Below are 18905 nucleotides of genomic sequence, written 5' to 3'. Positions count from 1 at the left end.
CCTGGGAAGCCTCATGGAGGCCCATGAGAGGAGAGATCCTGTTCCATGTTCCTGGGGCTGCCTGAAGGGACGGTTTTTGAAATTTTTCTTGAAGGAGATAGCCTATTAGCCCAGTTTGGCTGAAGGAAAGAAGGAGTCAATGAAAAGTGAGAAATAATTTGTAAAAGTAGCTGGAGCCTGGAACTCCATATTGAATGGAGACTGAATTTGGAGGCGTTGGTATCCAGAGGCGGGGGAGCATAGCAGCTTTTTAATGATGGGGGTGATATGAAATGGAATACTGTGATCAGGTTAGAATTTGATTTCTTTGGGCTGTGGCTCCCAGAGTAAATAGCATGTTCAATGTGATCTTTAAAATAAATTACAGAGATCAAAAGGGAACAGAGTAGGAGAGTTTCTGAGTGTACACAGAGGTGTAGCATTTCAGATTCATTTAATTAAAGGAGCCAGCTGAGAAGGTTGTCACCCTGTCATTTAAGAATTTTTGATAGAAGAGCCAGAGGTTTCATTTTTGAAGTGGCAAATGCAAATAGACTCTTCACCATACCTACATGCTCATATCAGTTAGTAACTCTTCTTTCTCGATTTTCTTTTATAGTTAATTCTGGCTTAGATTATCCTCTGGCAGGATTCACATTTACCAGAAAGAAAACAACCTCACAATGAAGGAGCATTCTGCATTTGAGGGGTCACAGATGCTTCCCACTGAGGGATCCAGTGCCATCTGTTCTGAAGCACGTTCAAGCCCATCTTGCACGATTCTCAGTGGTGGTGGCCTTTCTCTCCCTCTTTCTGTTCTGCTATCATGAGATGAGACAGGAACCATCATGGAAGGTGGTTGGAAACTTGGTCGCTGGAGCCAGCCTGTCTGGGTTCAAACCTCAGCTCTAGCTCCATGCCCCTAGAGAAGTTATTAACCTTTCTGAGCCTCACTTTCCTCACAAGAGAACAAGTAGACCTTCCTCATAGGGTTGTTTGAGGATTAAGAGCCTTGATATATGCAGAGCGCTTAGTGTCTAGCATTTACTAAGCACTCAAAAAACAGTAGTGTTATCTCAGCATAACAGTCTTCAGACTTTCAAACAACAGAAGCTTTCTCAGGACAGATCTAGGTAAACAGAAATAGAGATTGCTGTGTGAACCAGGGTTGAGCATGGCCCCTGTCTTGTAGCAAAGGAGTCATTCTGTAAGGGTTGTGTCAGTTTCTCTTTTGGTTTTGGTTCTTGCACCTGGATCCGGCTACAGATTTTCCATGTGACAGGAGGCCTCGGGTGTACTGTTTTCCCCTATGAAGTATTTTGTCCAGTGTTGTGTTTCTCTGGGAATTTTGTCGTTATTCCTGGTAACAGCCACATTCTTTCGTAGCATCATTTGATCTCTTAAGATTAGGGTGTATCGGGACCAGATTCTGTCCCCAACTCAATGTGATGAACCACCAGCTTCCGCAGCCTCCACTCACAATCTGGGCCGCAGGTTCTTACTGAGGCTGAGCCAAACACTGGCAGCCCACGGGGCAGATGTGGCCTGTGATGTTTTGACTGGTCTTCATGGTGTTGGCCCACTCAAAATTATAAAATTAATTTGAATTTGATGAGACTATGTAAAATTCAGGAGGCTGAATGTAAACATTTAGATTTCCAGCTGCTCCGAAGTCAGATTAGCCAGCGAGCGTCACCGGGCCTGCATTCCCACACCGCAACGATTGGCTGGAGCTAATGAGAGCTGCCTGCCTTATCTGGGACACAGTCCCCACCAGCCCTTTCCCTCCCTGGCTACTCTGTCATTCTCATTCTTGCAGGGATAGAGTCAGGGCAAGAGAAAAGGGGAATGGTTCTTATACTCATTCCTTTATCAAATGTGGACAGTCTCAGGGACCGTCCCTGCTTACCTTCTTTGGTCCTCTCATTTGTTTCATGGACATTCCTTCTGAAGCTGCATATGTGGCCCCAGACAGAGGGTTCTTAATGCTTCCAAATAATACAACATATGGCGGAGTCAGGGCTTGAATCCAGATCTTCTGGATACCACTGCAGAGCCCTTGCCCCTTCCCCACGTAGTCTCCTGGGTTAGGAATTCTGGCTCATTCACTCAAAGACTGCTGTGTGCTGCCTGCTCAGCTCTGGGGGTTCAGAGATGGAGGATGTGGACACCTGCCTTGGCATCACACCCTGATCAGTCCAGTGCACCCATTCATTTAACAGATAGTTGTCAATAGAAATCAAGTGTTTGGATATTGAGAATAGCATTATGATGAGGATCCAGAGTATGTTATTAATAATAATGGTATAATTTTGAGCTTCTGTTATATAGACAAACATATGTGTGGCTACAGCAAGGACTGTGCTCAAGATTTGACTTACATTAGCTTGTTTAAGCCTCTTCCACACACTATTTAAGGCAGGTACTATTATTATCATCATTTTATGGATGACAAAACTGAGAAGCTGAAAATTTAGGAAACTTGCCCAAGATCACACAGCCAAGAAGCAGACACCAGAACCAGAGCCCCAGGCTCACAAACTTCGCTGCCTTCACTCCTAGGCTGTATGTTATTTTGACCATCTCTCAGCCAGGAAGTCACTCCCTTTTATACAAATGACATTGCTGGTGATGATGGTTAAATATTTCTATTCTCACAGCATGTGAAAGAGAGAGCCTCGTGATTTGTTCCCTAAGCCCCAAGGGTTTCTCCTACCATTTCAGAGAGATGGAAGCTTTTCTTTGCCCCTGAAGTGTGACTAAGAAAACAGAAAGGAGGAAAAACCCATCAGAAAACTAAAAACCTCTCATCTTTGCAAATAAGAATTCACTCTAACTGAGCTTTTGTGCATGCAGCACTGGGAAGAGACCTTGTTTTTTATTCTATCAACTTGTCCATATAACAATTGATTGAGAACCTGTTGTGTACCCGATGCACTGCTGGCGTAGGGTATGTAAAAATCAGTGCAGCGTGGTCCTCTCTCCAAGCAACTCAATCTACTGCTTGGTTTTCTTTTCTGGATCATTTTAATTATGGTTCCCCTTTAAGTAAAGGACAAACAGAGAAGTAGCACTGAGTCAGATTTTTGCCACTAGTCTTATGCAGGCAACCTATTTTTCGTAACGCTCCCCACACATGGGATCTGAGCCAGCTGAGCCCAGAAACCTCCCAGGCTGAGAATGTAGTGTGGCGCTTCAACACATGGGACTGTGCAGGAGTCTATACAACTAGCATGTTGGCCACAGAATCCCTGCTAAGTGTTCGGAAATAGAAGGGGTGCACAGCACCCCACCTACTTTTCCTAATCCCATGGATATCAGGCTCCAGCCAGCCTTGCCCCTGGAATGGAGACATCTCAGGTAGGGGTTGTCATTGTTCCAAGCTTCCTTTGATGCCATTTCAATCCTGGGTGTAGAGTTGCCACATGGAGAGTGAAGCCACCAGAATACGTAAGTGAGAAAGGAATGGAAAGATGGACAGATACTTAGATAGACACATAAATACTTTGCAGAAATCTGGGACAGTGGAAGGTACGAAGAGAGCCTCAGATAGGGAGAGAACAGTAGGTTGATTGTGGTAAAGGGAAGGCTTCACTTTGTTATTCAATATACTTATTTATTGAATGGTTTAAACAATATGTATATCTTTCTAATTAAAAGAGAATTTGGGGCCGGGCACGGTGGCTCATGCCTGTAATCCCAGCACTTTGGGAGGCCAAGGTGGGCGGATCACGAGGTCAGGAGTTTGAGACCAGCCTGGCCAACATGGCGAAACGCTGTCTGTACTAAAAATACAAAAAATTAGTTGGGTGTGGTGGTGGGTACCTGTAATCCCAGCTACTCAGGAGGCTGAGGCAGGAGAATCGCTTGAACCCAGGAGGCAGAGGTTGCAGTAAGCCGAGATTGTGCCATTGCACTCCAGCCTGGGTGACAGAGCAAGACTCCATCTCAAAAGAGAAAATAAAAAAAGAGAGAGACAGTTTGGGCTTTAGAATAAGACTGGAGTGTGAGTCAGTCCTAACTTCCTCTATTTCTGAGAGTTATGTGACTGTGGGCAAATAGTTTCAGATCTCTAAACCCCCAATTCCCTTGTTTATGAAATGGAGGTCATGGGGATTGAATGAGATTAAGTCCTGTATAAAATGCTGATGAAGCTGTCAATAACATCAGCTTTTTATTACTACTATTTGCATTATTAATAGCATTAGAAGAGGCTGAGAGTCAACTACAGAGGAGACGTCTGTGGGCAGAAGAGAACCACAGAGGAGGTAGCTAGCAGTGGTAGAGCCAAGCAAGGAATGGGTTCCATTTAATGCGGTGTCAAGTGCACTCCTCATTAGGGAGATGCAGCTCCCTCCCTTCTCCACCTGCCAGCACTTGTTTTCTCCTCGGGAAACACCCGGGATGGCAAGCATTGTATATAGTTAGGTGGCTAAGAGCATGAGCCCTGGCTCCATTGGTTTTCCATTCTAGCTATGCCACTTACTTGTTCTGAGTCAGTTTTCTCACCTGTAGAATAGGAATGGTAATTGTATCTACCTCAAGAATTGTCTCACCAATTAAGTGAGTTAATGCACGGGAAAGGCTTCACAGGAGCCTGGCACAGAGTAAGTGATTTATAAATATGAGAACATATTCTATACTCTGATTCTAGAGCAATCCTAAGACTTTTAAAGACCCTGAACACTCTTCCTTTTGGAGATTTCACCCCACATTTTATCAAACATACTGAAAGTCACCCACATTTCACAGTAATTATTATTATTATTTGCAGTAGTATGTTTAAAAGAGGTTTTAATGATTTTGCTTTTGGAAGTGTTTGGCTGTGACGAACTCATGGCTGTGAAGCCTTAGCAATCGCTGGACATATTTGAAAATCCTTTCAAAGTGAGGAACAAATTGTTTTTAAGTGTAATAAAATTTTTATGAACTTCAAACTTAACAATTAATGATGTTTACATAACATTCCTTTATGTAGACATTTAATTAAACTTTTATCTATTTTGATTTTTCAGTTTTCTCTTTTTGTATTTTAAAGCCAAAAAAGTGTTTTCAGACCTCAGGTAAGGGAATAGATGAAGGCAGTCAGGCAGGGACCAGAAGGGCCTCTTGGCCACCCTCCTGAAGCTGTGGTTCAGCAGACCTAGGCAGAGCCTGGGTACAGAAGGGACCTGTACACTTATCTATCCCTGCTCTTCCATTTTATGAAAGGGGTAACTCAGGTCCAAGGAGGGGAGTGACTTGCCCAGAATATAGTATAGTTTGATTCTCCAAACGCAGAATCTTGGGCCCTTTCAAACTTGTTGCTGTTGTTGTTTCTTTGTTTCTACATGTTCCAAGATGATTTTCAAGGAGTGGCTCTCAAAACCCAGGGGAGTAACTGCGTGAGAGGTCAAGGCAGCTGATGCTGGGAAGGCTCACACAGGTCCACCCGGGCTGCACGTGTGTGCAACCCAATGACCAAATCGACAGTAACTTGAACCCGCAGCCAGGGGAGTGTGGGTGAAATATGAGCAGACGTTTCCACCAGCTGTTAAAACCTAGCAGGGGCATTAGGAATCAATCGCAGACTGTGCCTCCTGTGACTTGGCAAACCTCCGTGCAGAAGTCTCAAGGGGGCGGAAGAGCAGTCACAGGTCTCCACCAGCCAAGAGCAAACCCAAGCAGAGCTAAGCACTTCTATGCCCTCTGAAGCAAGGCAACCCCATAACCTTGCAGAGATTCGGGAATGATGGAAGCTGAGGAGCTACATGGCCATGTCAGGAGGATGATGAGATCACCAGGCAGCTGCCATCAGGTTAGGATTCAGAGTGATCCTGGAGGAGAAGGGGAGATGCCCCTGCCTGGGACCACACAGGATAAAAGGGCATCTGGACAGTGCCAGGCCATGTTCAGAAAGTGAAGGGCCTTTCCCATAGGAAGGTTCTGGGCCCAAACACTTACTGAGCGCCTACTGTGTAGCTGGCGTATTCAATAAGTGTTAAAGGAAGGGAGAGAGAGAGACTGGGAGGGAAGAAAGGAGGAGGAGGAGCCCCTGGACAGTGGGTGCTGCCACTCTGAGGCTCCTCCAAGGCCAGTTTGTGGCTTCTACCTTACATCTTTATACCTTTGAATTGGATGAAATGTATTTTCTCTTGGTCATTAGGGCACCAGTGCACAATTTCAGTATGACTTTGTTAGTTCTTTCTACTTGGTCATTAATGTTCTGGGGACTGTGTATGAAACAGTATCATACAGGAGAAGAAGGCAGGCAAACCTGGTTTCGAATTCCAGCCTAGCCACTACATAGCTGTGGAACCGCAGAGACATTCTTTAACCAATCTGAAACTGAGTTTCTTCATCTGGGCAATGGGCACTAAGAATTCCTGCCTCCCAGGGCTTTAGCAAAGTGCCAACAGAGTCCGTGCTACATAGCAGAGGTTCCATAGATTCAGTTCCTTTTCATGTCTCATGGTCAAGGTGGCCTTGCCTGAAACTAAGACATAGCTCATTGTACTGCTCGAGTCAGAGCAAGCCAAGTGTGCTTTGGGCAGCTAATGTACCTAAGCCTGGGTCGTGAGAGTCCTAAAAAGGAACAGGGTGTGGCTCTGGAGCTCAAGAAAACAGAGTCAAATGTGGGGGAGACATAAATTTGAAAAAAAAAAAAGAGAGAGCACTAGGCTTGGGTTCTGGAGTCTGGGTTATCTTCCCGGCTTTGCCACTAATTTGCTACATGTCCTTGATTAAGTCACAGTAGTTCTCTGAATCTCAGTTTCCTTTTCTCTCCTGCAAGGGCAAAACTTGATGGTCTCTAAGATTCATCCTGGTTGAGCAAGTGCTAAGCTGCATGGCACAAATTTCAGATGCTCCTTTCAGTGTGTCCAAGAAGAAAATTCTCAGAGACAGTTGGAGTGCCTGGGAGCGGCTAGAAAAAATTAGGGAAATGATGCCAAGATTTAACCACAAGTGATACTGCTAACTTAAGAGGCTGCTCCTGATCTCATGGGGGTCTTAAATTCTTTCCTCCAGTCCCTCTCTCTTGGGTTGTATTGGAAAGATTACTGAAGTGACCTCAAGCACAACAGGTTGGATTCAGGTTAGATTTAAGGAGGGACTTCCAAACAAATGCTTTTATAGACATGAGCTTGCAAGTGAACAGAGAGAAAGGCATCATCTACTTTTTAGAAGCCTTAAGATGCTGGGCACAGGTATATTTTGCATTCCTGAAAAGTGATGTGCTAAGAAAATACATTGACTCAATCCTGCTTAAAATGCACCGAAGTGTTCACTATTTAAACTCACGGGGATGCCCTTAAATTCACCTGTTTGTAAATACAAGCTTTGTTCAACGAGGTTTTTAAAGTGAAGTTTCCCTATCTGGATCTCTCTCATAAAAAGTTCAAATGTAATCTTTCTCAGAGGCAGAGAAATAAATTGAATTCATTCTCAAGGTTCCTTTTAGACCTATGGGTCCAGGAATGCATCAAATATAAGGAAAATGTGTATGATGTTTCTGTATTGGCCAACATGACTGGTTTGTGTCCCTGGAGGACCTGCAGAGCCAGCACTGTCTTCCTTGAGTATGTCTCAATCATGAACACCAGGCAAAACCACAGGAGCAATACCGTTATTCTGGAGAGTTTATTCTGGGGCCTACTAGATGCTGAGTAGAATTTGGAATCCGATTTGACTTCCATTTACTGTGCACCTTGTACTTTGCAGTTATAAGACTGTCAGCGCCATGAGGGCAGGGACTATGTGTGATTTGCTTCTCACTGCCTGGCATGGAATAAGGGCACTCAATAAGTAATGGTGAGTGAATGAATGAATTAAAGTGGACACATCAATTCTAGTTGCCTTTCTGGCCTTTAGCCAGGTACTTAACTGCTCTGAGCCCCAGTTTCTGCATCCCTAGCATGGGGATAGTAAGAGTTCCTACTTTGTAGGATTGTCATCAGGATTCAATGAGACAAAATAGACAAAGTGCTTAGTGCATTGTATAGAACGTAATAGGCACTGAACCAATGTTAGCTTAGTACTACTTTTTCTATGTAAGACTATGTTGTCCTTTCCACAGCCCTGTAAGGAGAAGTATGCTATCCCCACTGAACAGATGAGAAAACTGAAGCTCAGAGGTGTCAGGTGACTGCCTGAGGTCACAGGTGGGACTGGGACTCCTTGGTCTGTCCTCTTTCTACTGCTAAACAGTCTGGTGAAACCACATAAGGACTCATTCCTGGTAATGGGACACTAAAGGCAATGTACAAGGAAGTCTCAGAAATATATGGAAACCCTTCTGAGTTTTCCAGCCCCCAGAGTACCTTGGCTCTGTGGAGTGAAGTCCTTTGATTGTCTCAGGTTCCTGATCTGTTCATGACCCTGTTAGCCCAAAAGCTGGTAGAACTCCATGTGGTGTTACTGTTCTTTGTCTCCCTGACTCTCCCCTGCTCCCCACCTGCATCGCCTTAGGCATTTATTATTTCCTTAAACATGCCTATTTGCAGAGACACACTGAGCTAAGCAGCAAAAGTGGAGGTTTCCAGTGGGAAGTCCACTGTGAGGGTGTAAGGCATCAGGAGAGGTCCTACCAGCTCACCTTGACCAAGGTGCTCATATGCTGTGCTTTTGAAAATGCAAGCAGTGCAAGAACATTTAAAATTCACCCAGTGGATACGTTCCCTGTGTGGAACCAAGCAGACATGAGTGCAAGTGTGAAACATGACGTCCACCTGCACAGAGAAGGACAAAACACAGTCTTTGTCAACTTGATTGTCTCCCCTGTGGTGAGAAATGAGGGCCTGGCTAAATGGAACACAGAGAATCTGGAAACTTTGTTTTGCAAAAAAAAAAAAAAAAAAGGCACCTACCCCATTTACACTTTACTGCATTGTTAATAAGGAGCTTATGAATCTATTAGATATGGTCTTTGCCTTCCTTCTCCATTCTAAGCTTGGGTTTCTGGGGACAGTGAAAAGCCCCAAAGGTGGGAAAAGCAAGAGGAGGGCAAACAGAAAGTCTGCAAATTCCATCATCCGAATAACAGGGCTGATGGTTTAGAACGTTCTGCTTGAAAAGCTGGTGTGCATATTTAAATTACAGCTTTCCATACACAGAAAAGGCAGCTGTTACCATTAGCCCAGCCCCCTTTCCCTCTTATTATTAAAATAGAGGACAAAGGGGGTGCTTTTTTTCCTGGGTTTCTTTTTTGGTATAAATTTACAAAATGTGGTTTAAATGTTGATTGTATAGGAACAATGTCACATTTTAAGATGCAATGTTAGGCATGGAACTCTCTTAAAGATTCTTAAGTAAGTATTAAATCCAGGAAAAAAGCTGGTGTGCAGCAATGCCCAGCAATAAAGGGCATTCAGGCAGGAGGGGCTGTCATTCATCAGCTACCCAGTCACTCTCATAATTGGTTCAGGGCAAAGGGGTCTCACCTTTTCATGCTTCTCTGTTTTGCCAAAAATACTTGAGAGAGTCGGGGAAAAGCCTAGTACACTTTGTGTCTCTCAAAGACAATGTGTTTTATCAGCATTAGCAACTCATGGTTGGTTAAGAAATGAGGCAGGTTCCTAGAATCCAAATCAAACAGCTTCCATTAGTAAATTACTAACTTAACAAAGTCTTTAAGCCTAGGACTGGGCAGAAACAACATTTGAAAATGTAGGTAGCGTTGCAGAATATTCTGATGAGTAGAAATCATGTATAAAAAGCACAAACTGGCTGGGCATGGTGGCTCATGCCTGTAATCCCAGCACTTTGGGAGGCTGAGGTGGGCAGATCATGAGGTCAGGAGATTGAGACCATCCTGGCTAACACGGTGAAACTCTGTCTGTACTAAAAATACGAAAAAATTAGCCAAGCGTGGTGTTGCGTGCCTGTAGTCCCAGCTACTCGGGGGGCTGAGGCAGGAGAATCACTTGAACCCGAGATGGCGCCACTGCACTCCAGCCTGGGCAACAGAGAGAGACTCCGTCTCAAAAAAAAAAAAAAAAAAAAAAAGCACAAACTATTCCTAACAACTTTAGGGGAATCAGAAGATCATTCTGCAGAAGTAGAACAGATTTGATGGCTTGATGTTACTAGAAAGAAGTTTATGGTTCAACATAAGGAAGAACTTTCTAGCAATTTTAATAGTCCACAGGGTGAGGGAATTTCTGATTAGGTAGAGATCTCTCTCTCTTTGGAATCTTGCAAGCAGCGGTCACTGGATCTTTTATTGGGAATGCTTCACAGAGGATCATGCATGAGGGTAAGTGTTGGACTAAAGGACCTTAGAGAGTCCGTCCAGTTCTGAGGTCCCCAACTGTATGCTACTTGGCCTTGACTAGATATTTTACTAACGGGTGCCATCCTAGTTATTCCACATCCTTAGAGTCATTGTAGATCTAGAAAGATCTAGAAGTAGTTCTGTGGAGACCGGGTAGAATGCTCAGAGGGCAAAATAGGAAATACAACAATAGGATGGAAAAGAGGTTTGGTCAGGAAAAGAGGAAACAGAAGCACTTTAGAGAGCTGAGCCTGCAATATTAGGAAGGAGTGCAGGCAGCTTGTTTGGTTTCTGTTGAGGTCCAGATAAGAGTAAACAGGTTAAATGAAATTTAACCAATGTAAAGCTAGATCATCAGAGGCAGAGTGTCAGATCTCAGGCTATCAATCCCTCAAAGAATTGCCTTTATTGAAGGTGGATGAGGGAATGGTCAGGTTGAGGAGCATTTTATGCTTTTGTGAAACTGATTAGGGCAAGGTCTACCCTGCCTCTCTAAGTTCTTTCATAAGGACCCATGATAAATTTCCACCAGTGTATAGTGCCAGACGAGAAAATAATGTGGTTCCTGTAGAAAGCTATGTATGCCTTCCATGTCAAAAGATAAAAACTGTATACATGGGTATCTTCTTTTTCTTAGTGTTAGAGAATTCAGAGACAGATCCTAGGGTATTTACATCTGCTCAGTTCAGGTGCCTGAAAGGTGCTATTTCTGATTCTTGTAGCAGATGAACTCATTTCAGACCATTGATAATGTTCATATGTCTTGTTTTTCAGCCTGCCATTCATCTCACATCTTTTGGGAAGTGAGTAGGCTCAACTCTCATATACTCAAGATGAAATGGAATAAAAAGGAAAATTATTGATTGGAAAGAAACATGGGGTTCTAGGATAGGTTTTCAAGGTGGATTGGAGGATTTCTATCACTTAAAATGACCAATAATGGAGGGCCAGTCATTTGACTCCACATTCTTGGCCATCATTAGTCACCTGTACTGGTGTTGTGCATATTCGGGCCTCTGTGTTGTTGTTCCCTCCTCCCACAATCCATGGTTTTACTTTCCGTGGTTTGTTACTTGCAGTCAATTGTGGTCCAAAGATATTAAATGGAAAATCCACAGATAAATAATTCATAAGTTTTAAATTGTGTACTATTCTGAGTCATGTGATGAAATCCTACTCTCTTCACCTAGGATGTGAATCCTGCCTTTGTCCAGTATATTCACTGTACAGAAATGCATGTATAGGAAAAAATCATACTATGTATAGGGTTCAGTATAGACTATGAACTGAATATATATACTAGGGTTCATAGTATATATAGGTTCACTATCCATGGATTTGGGCATCCACTGGGAGTCTTGGAACATATCACTGAGGACTAAGAAAGATGACTGTAGCTATCATGGTAAACACCCCAGTATATTACATGAGTGAGTGATGGCAGTGACACACTGTTTATGTCAACCTGTTGCCCATTTGCAACTTCATGCATGTAGGGAGATCAGTCATATGTCCTACAATTGTCATTGGCCATAGATGAGGGGACATAAATGGGTAGCCCCCCAAGGGCAATTAATGGATCATCATCATTTTTGATGTTTCCACACCTAGGATAAAGGCTGTCAGAGTTCTGGTATCTGTGAAGGTTTGTGGAATTAAATTAAGATGAATGGAATATAATTGAAGTGACTTGAACTGCACTGAACAGAATTAAATTGAATTGCCTAGTCTTGCCTTGCATCAGGGGAATGTATTACCTTTGCTAGCTAATCAACTCTAACAACAGAGCAAGAATAAGTATAGCATGCTGAGCATAATGGTTGAAATTTAAACATGTGTTCATTTTAAAACTATTGACTGTGCACCTTTTAAATTCAGGCACTGCGTTGGATGCTGGGAAAACATGGTGAACGAAGCAGACATTTCTCTGCCTCGAGGAGCTCCACCTAGGAAAGGAGACAAGCACTAAACAAGTCTTGCATAAATAAATATCTAATTAAAATTGTGACAAGTGCTAAGAAGGAAAAGTATAAAGTTGTGTAAGAAGAATAGAAGCCAGGCCAGGTGCAGTGGCTCATGCCTGTAATCCCAGCACTTTGGGATGCCGAGGTGGATGGATTACTTGAAGTTAGGAGTTCAAGACCAGCCTGGCCAATATGGTGAAACTCCTTTTCTACTAAAAATACAAAAAATTAGCCAGGTATGGTGGCAGGTGCCTGTAATCCCAGCTCCTCAGGAGGCTGAGGCAGGAGAATCACTTGAACCCAGGAGGCAGAGGTTACAGTGAGCTGAGATTGCACCACTGCACTCCAGCCTGGGTGACAAAGTGAGACTCTGTCTCAAAAAAAAAAAAAAAGAAGAAGAAGAAGAAGAATAGAGGCCAGAACTTACTAGAACAAACCAATTTGTCCAACTTGGAGAAAGTCAGTGTGTCTGGGCAGAGTGGTGGCTGATGAACCTGAGCTAAAGGCTTCACGCTTTATTGTGGCTAAGTAGAGATGTGAGTAATAGGACTGGGTTTTTAAAAAGCCTACTCTGGTTGCTCCCTGGAGGGGAGAGAGCAAGACTGGAAACAGAGGACAGTTAGGAGGCTATTGCCATAGTGTAAGGGAGACATGATGGTGGACTGACCTGAGGTGGAGAGAAAAGGGGAGAGTCTGGCCATATGTTATAGGTGCAGTCAGAAAGAACTTGATCAAGAGTTGGATGTGGCCAGAGAAAGTAGTAAAGATGTCAAAGGTTTCCATAGAGGCAACTGGAAAGTGGGGGAGGATGGAGGTTCCATTTCCCAAGAGAAGGAAGAGAACTAGATTTGGGGTGAGCAAAGACGTAAAGATGAATACCAACTGAGCATCTTGAGTTTGAGATGCCTGCAAACATTCACCTGGAGTTGTCAGACAGGTAGTTGTGTCTGTCACTCCGTCTGCAAATATGTGCTGAAAGCCTAATCTGTGTCAGGCTCCATGGTGGGTTAGACAAAGAGGTGAGACAAGATTCCTAACCTCTCGGAACTTATTGTCTATTGCTTGAAATGACGTATTAGAAAATACAGCAATAAGAAGCAGGGAATGATAACACTTAGAGAGAAAGAGAAGGAAACAGGGCCTACCATAGGAGTTGAAAGGGGAAGAAAGCACTTTCTGCTGAGATGGCAAGTGTCAAGGTAGACATCAAAATAAGGAGAAAGGGTATCGAGGCCAGGCTGGGGATGAGGCAGAATTATCCTTGCCCAGAACAGAGAAAGCCTTAGCTCCCCTGTTCTTGCCTGGCTATATTCTGCAAATATCCCTAGGCCAGGTGCAGGGTGGGATGTGGAAGGGTAAGGGTGGAAGCTCTAGCTGGGCTAAGGCTAAGTGTGGAAGAATTGACATTTTGATGCTTAAGTGGGGCTTTGGGGCTATCTTTACAGTTACAGCTCCCATCCCTGAAATGGCTACTGGGTTCCCCTGGAATATGTGTATCAGGAAACAACACCTTCCACCCCTCTGCTCTGTGTTCATAAGGTGCTGTCACCAAAAGAGAGTCTGGGAGGGCCTGAGGATGCTCTTCACAATGGTGCCTCTTTAAAATGGTCCAGGTGGGCTGGGTGTCAGTTTATGTCCATGAACGGACGAGATAGATGATGACAGCTCTCTATTTTCTCTAAATAAAATTAAATCTAACCCACAGCAGCCCTGACCTGACTTGGCTGGCATTCACAGGAACTCAATCTCAGCCTTCAATTATGCCTCCATCCCTCTCTGCTCCCTCCCCATCCAGAGAGTCATACAAAAGTCCCTGGGGACCTATGCTGAGCAGTGCATTCATGGTGACTCCTCTGGTCCTAGGCCCATTGTGGTCACTGCTGATATTCTCATTGTACAATTGTGCATGTCCCTTAGAGCTGGAGGCTTTGCTGGTTTGGTAGTGCTGGGCCCAGCGGGCAACCATCATCGGGGCACTTACACAGCCATTCCCCTCCAGAACACGCCAAAGCAGGTGTGACTGATCTTTGCTACCCAGAATCTTAACCCATCCCCTCACCCAGTCTTGGGAGTCTCTTTTCACCCTTTCTTTGCCTCAGTTTCTGCTTCTTCCTCCCTCCCAGCAACATTTGTTCCTCTTCCTTCCCCCTAGCATCATTCACTCACTAGAGATGCTCTCTAAGGCCTTGGCTCTTACCCTTGAGCACCCAGCAGAGTCCCTGGGAAGGCTGGTTAAACATAGACCGCTGGGTCTGCCCCTAGATTGTCTAATTCAGTGGGTGTGGGGTGGAGCCTGAGGATGTGCATTTCAAACAAGTTTTCAGATGCTGCTGCTGCTGCTGCTCCAGGGCCCACACAAAGAGAACTACTGCTCTAACGGGAAGGAACAAAAGTCCTACCCCCATGGAAGTGGCAGGATTAGGGGAGGGAGAAGGGGGAGGAGAATTCCAGAAAGGTTGAGGTACAAATAAATATTTCCACCAGCTTCCCTGCCATCCACCACCTCCTGTTGAATGATGAAATTCTACTGACCAAAACATGATTCAGGTGTGGATTTGGGGAACTCATCTGTGTGCAGAGGGAGACCCAAGGGAATTACATTTTGCGCTTTATCCCTGGTGACCACAGGCCTTTTCTTAGCCTGGAGTTCAGGACTTCTGGTCTGGGACTCCCAAACTCTGGCCCACATCAGGCCGTTTCTGGAAAGTTGCTCTGCTCCCATCCCCAAGCTCAGACTATAGATTTCTTTTCTGTTGCCTGGGCCTGTCATTGAGAAGACTGGCATCATCTGCAGAATGTATTTGCAAGTAAAATGTTCAAGCAGCAGGAGGGAGACCTGGGAGGGGGCAGCTAGACGCGGTGAACTATGTCAGACAAGTGGCCCATGGGAGCTGGCGGCCCTCTGGCCAGCTCTTCTGCTGGAATAGAGACCCAACATCTCTGCCTGCAGGGCTTCCTTTTGCACTTTTCTCAGTGCCCAGAGACGGGGCTGCCCTTGAAGGGACCATGGTCGAAGTTGGTAAGCCAAAAGTCAGCCCTTCCGCCTCATCTCCCAGCAGCAGTACTACCAGGTGATCAGGCTGGAGCTGCCCTGCCTTCAAATCTTATTGGTGCCATGTACTAACTGAGTCAAGTTTCAGATGAGCTGCTTCTCCCCTCTGAGCCAAAGTGCCCTCATTTGTAAAAGGTGGCTAATAATGGCATCTACTTCCCAATGTTGCTTGGAGGATTCGAAGGGGAACTGCATAGAAATTGCTTAGCTAGTATCTGGCACATAGCACATGTGCAAATAAAGGTGAGTCTCCATTGCTCATGACTATTACTCTGTTCTGGATATTGGCATTCATATCTCAGTTTTCCTCATGGACCATGAGCTCCTTAAGAGAAGAAGCCAGGTCTGATTCCCTTTTGAATCAATTCATTCAATCACCAAGCATCTGTTAAAGTTGGACTGTGTGCCACTTCCTGTGCTAGGAGCCCATCATCCATTGCTGCACATAGTATGTAAGTGTTACTTGATGGTTAATGAGTGAAAGGGGAGGATTGCAGAGAAGGCTTACAAAAGATACATTTTATTGAATTCCTACTGTGTGCTAAGGCAGTGCTCCTTAAATTTCCATGGGCCTAATAACCACTTGCAGATCTTAGAATCACATTCTGATTCTTCAGCTGTGGGCTGGGACTTGCAATTCTTCATTTCTAAGAAGCTCCCAGGTGATGCTAATGCTTCTGGTCTACAGGCCACACTTTGATTAGCAAGATAGACACTCCTGTGCATTATGTCACTACTGCTTGCAAAACCTTATGGGATGAGCTTAGCAATGAGAGTTTATAGAGATTAAATAGCTTGCTTAAGATCACACAGCTGGCTAGTGTTGGAGTCAGGTCAGCATGCCTCATTTTTGTCTGTTGAGCTCACTCACCCTAAGAGCAGTGGTTCCCAATGTTTGCCACATATTAAGATCACCCAGGGAGAATTAAACATCCTGATGTCGGGAGAGCTGGGTGGCAGGTAATTCTAATGTGCAGCAGAGTTTAGGAACCATGGCCTCAGAGTCCAACCTTATCCAAGGTACAAGAAAGGAAAGGAGAAGAATTTTGACATCTCTCTAATTTCAGGTGCCAATTATAGACTTTCAGAATTTGGAGGTCTAGGCCTCTTTATGATGTTACAGATGAGGAAACTGAGGCCTACAGAGGTTAAAATATTCACCCAAAATCACTTAACTCATTGATGGCAAAGTTAGGACTAGAACTCAGGCATCTGGGCTCTCACCTTTGACCCGGTTCCTGTGCTGGAGGAGAAATCCAGGAACAGAGTATCCATTGGAAAGCCATCTGCATGCTCCTCCGCCAGCTGGGAACTTGGAGGCTCAAAGGAGACTTAGGTTTCCCTAAGATGAACCAGGGAAACATCCACTACCCTCAGAAGAGCAGGAGGGTTTCCTTTGCAATATTCTGCCAATCTTGAAATGGCAGTGTGCAACAGAACATACTTTGAAGTTGTAAGGCCTTTAAAATTCCAAGATGAAATATATAATCCCATTATGGTAGCAGCATAATTGGTGGCTTGGTTTAGTGTAATAAGGATTTATTGTTTTAATCATAACATAATGTACATTGGTTGGTTGCTTCATAACAAAGATATAATGGGCTACAAATGTGTACAATAAGATTTTGGGTGGGGGGGTCAAGGGAATGGCATGACTCAAAGTTTAAGAGCCCCAAATGTTAGCTGTGCCTGTGTAGCTTTACCATATAACCCATTGACAACTTAGCCCTATGATGTGCTGGTATGCTTAAGTGTAACCATTTATTGAGCACTTATTCTATGAGCAGAATGGTATTATCCACTTAAGGAATGTAATCACATTTAATCTATGTAAGATCCCCATGAAGTCAGCATTACTTACAGAGGCCTGCACAGCAGTAATTGGAGGAGCTGGGATGCAAATTCAGCTGTGAGTGAATTCAAATCACCACACTCGGCATAGGAGCTGGCTCCATACCTTTATTTTACAGGTGAGGATGAGACAGGAAAAGCAATCCTTCCACACAGGGACAGCAAGTGGCAGGACAGAGCTGAGACTATGGTCTCCTCACTCTGGGACGAGTGTTGTTTCCTACTACATCCATGGAAAATGAGGCCAGAAAGATTGGCCGGGACTCCATGAACTGTTCCCCTTCCTACTCAGGCTCCAGCCGTCATGCAAGGAGGAGGTTACTTTCCATACAGACCAGACTTTGGTCTAATGTTTTTGAGGAACCTATTCAATTAAAGAGAGCCCTTCATCAATCCATGTCCTATCAAACTAGATTTAAATTAACACATGCTACATAGATAACTACAATCTGTGTCCCACTGATTCTTCCATCTGGGATCATATTATATATCCATTTATTGAGCAAGTAATGGTGAAGTACCTCCTATGTGCCAGGCACTGTGCCAGGTGCTGGGGATAAAGAGATAAGGAGAAAGTAGGACACTGAACCAGTCTCTGCCTTCCTGGTCTTGAAGTAGACAGAGATAGATAAAGTGAGTTCTGGAAAACTGCCATCAGTGCCATGAAAGTGATATGCACAGGGATGTGAGAGCTCAGAGGAGGGCCCTGACCCCAACTAGGGGTGGAGAGAATACCAGAAACCTTTCCAGATGAAGTGATTTCAAATACGGGACCTGAAATTCAGTAGAGGTGACTATGTCAATTGTTTAAAAGGTAGGTAGATATGTGTGTTGGCTCAGATGCTGAACAAGGCTTCTGGTAAAGGCAACAGCATGTGGTCAGGCTGTCAGAGGTGATCAGAATATGATCTAGATGTGCACGTTGGAGGGAAATTAGTAGAAATTCTATGTGGCCAGATGGCAAAGTTTAAAGGGTAGAGTAGGAAGAGTGGAAGAAATGAGACTGAAAGGGAAGAAGGACAAGGTCATGCAGGGAACTGACCACCATGCTAAGAGGTTTAAATTTTGACTCTATGAGTAAGTGGGATCTATTTAAGTAGGATTGAGACTTAGTCTCTTTTCCATTGTAGAGAGATCACACTCTGACTGCAACAGAGAGAACTGATTAGAGGGGCCAGAGTGGAAAGCAGGGGGTGCATTTAGGAGGCTGCTGCAATAATCCAGGTACTGATGATGGTAGCATCAATCAGTGCAGTAAGAGTGCAGGGAGAGAAATGAACAAACTTGAGACAAATTTCTTTTTCTTTTTCAAGACAAATATCTAAATCCCCAGGGCTTGGTGATTTATTGAATGTGGGAGGAGCGAGAGAAAGGGTGGAACAAAGGACTCTGGGGGGATTACTGTCCTGGTCAAAGTGGCTGGTTCTGAAAAGGAACACAGGGGGAGGAGGAAGAAAGGTCTGAGAGGGGCAGGATCATGTTGACACATTAATATGAGCTGCCCATGAGGTGGAAATGTACAGGAGGAAGTAGGATGCTGGATGTATAAGTCTGACGCTTCAAGGATTCTCTCCTATCAGAAAAGACCCCAAAGCTGACAACACTTTGTCATCTCATGAGAAATGGCCAAAAGAATGACAGCTTGACCCCAATCATAGACTGGTTGTTTCAGCTTTTAATATGGCTCAGGGCACTCAGCTAAGCTTCAGTGGCCCTGTGGGCACAGGACAGCTGAGAAGACCTTTGTCCTTTAAAATCACAGCAAATGAGGCAGTCCACTTAACCTCTTTGATGGGAGTCCAGCCAC

The 18905-nt window shown here is 44.3% G+C and overlaps 2 protein-coding genes across 7 annotated transcripts in view; one reads left to right on the top strand and one right to left on the bottom strand.

Moving 5' to 3' along the window:
• The window catches only part of LOC105480844 (dedicator of cytokinesis 2), a 434017-nt gene that overhangs the window by 300704 nt on the left and 114408 nt on the right, over positions 1–18905 (top strand). The gene's annotated exons all lie outside the window — the stretch shown is intronic.
• INSYN2B (inhibitory synaptic factor family member 2B) overlaps positions 1–18905 on the bottom strand; it is a 118554-nt gene that overhangs the window by 87244 nt on the left and 12405 nt on the right. The gene's annotated exons all lie outside the window — the stretch shown is intronic.

Source organism: Macaca nemestrina, chromosome 6 (genome assembly GCF_043159975.1).
Source record: "Macaca nemestrina isolate mMacNem1 chromosome 6, mMacNem.hap1, whole genome shotgun sequence".
Taxonomy (NCBI): Eukaryota; Metazoa; Chordata; class Mammalia; order Primates; family Cercopithecidae; genus Macaca; species Macaca nemestrina.
This window is presented reverse-complemented; position numbering and strand designations above follow the sequence as displayed.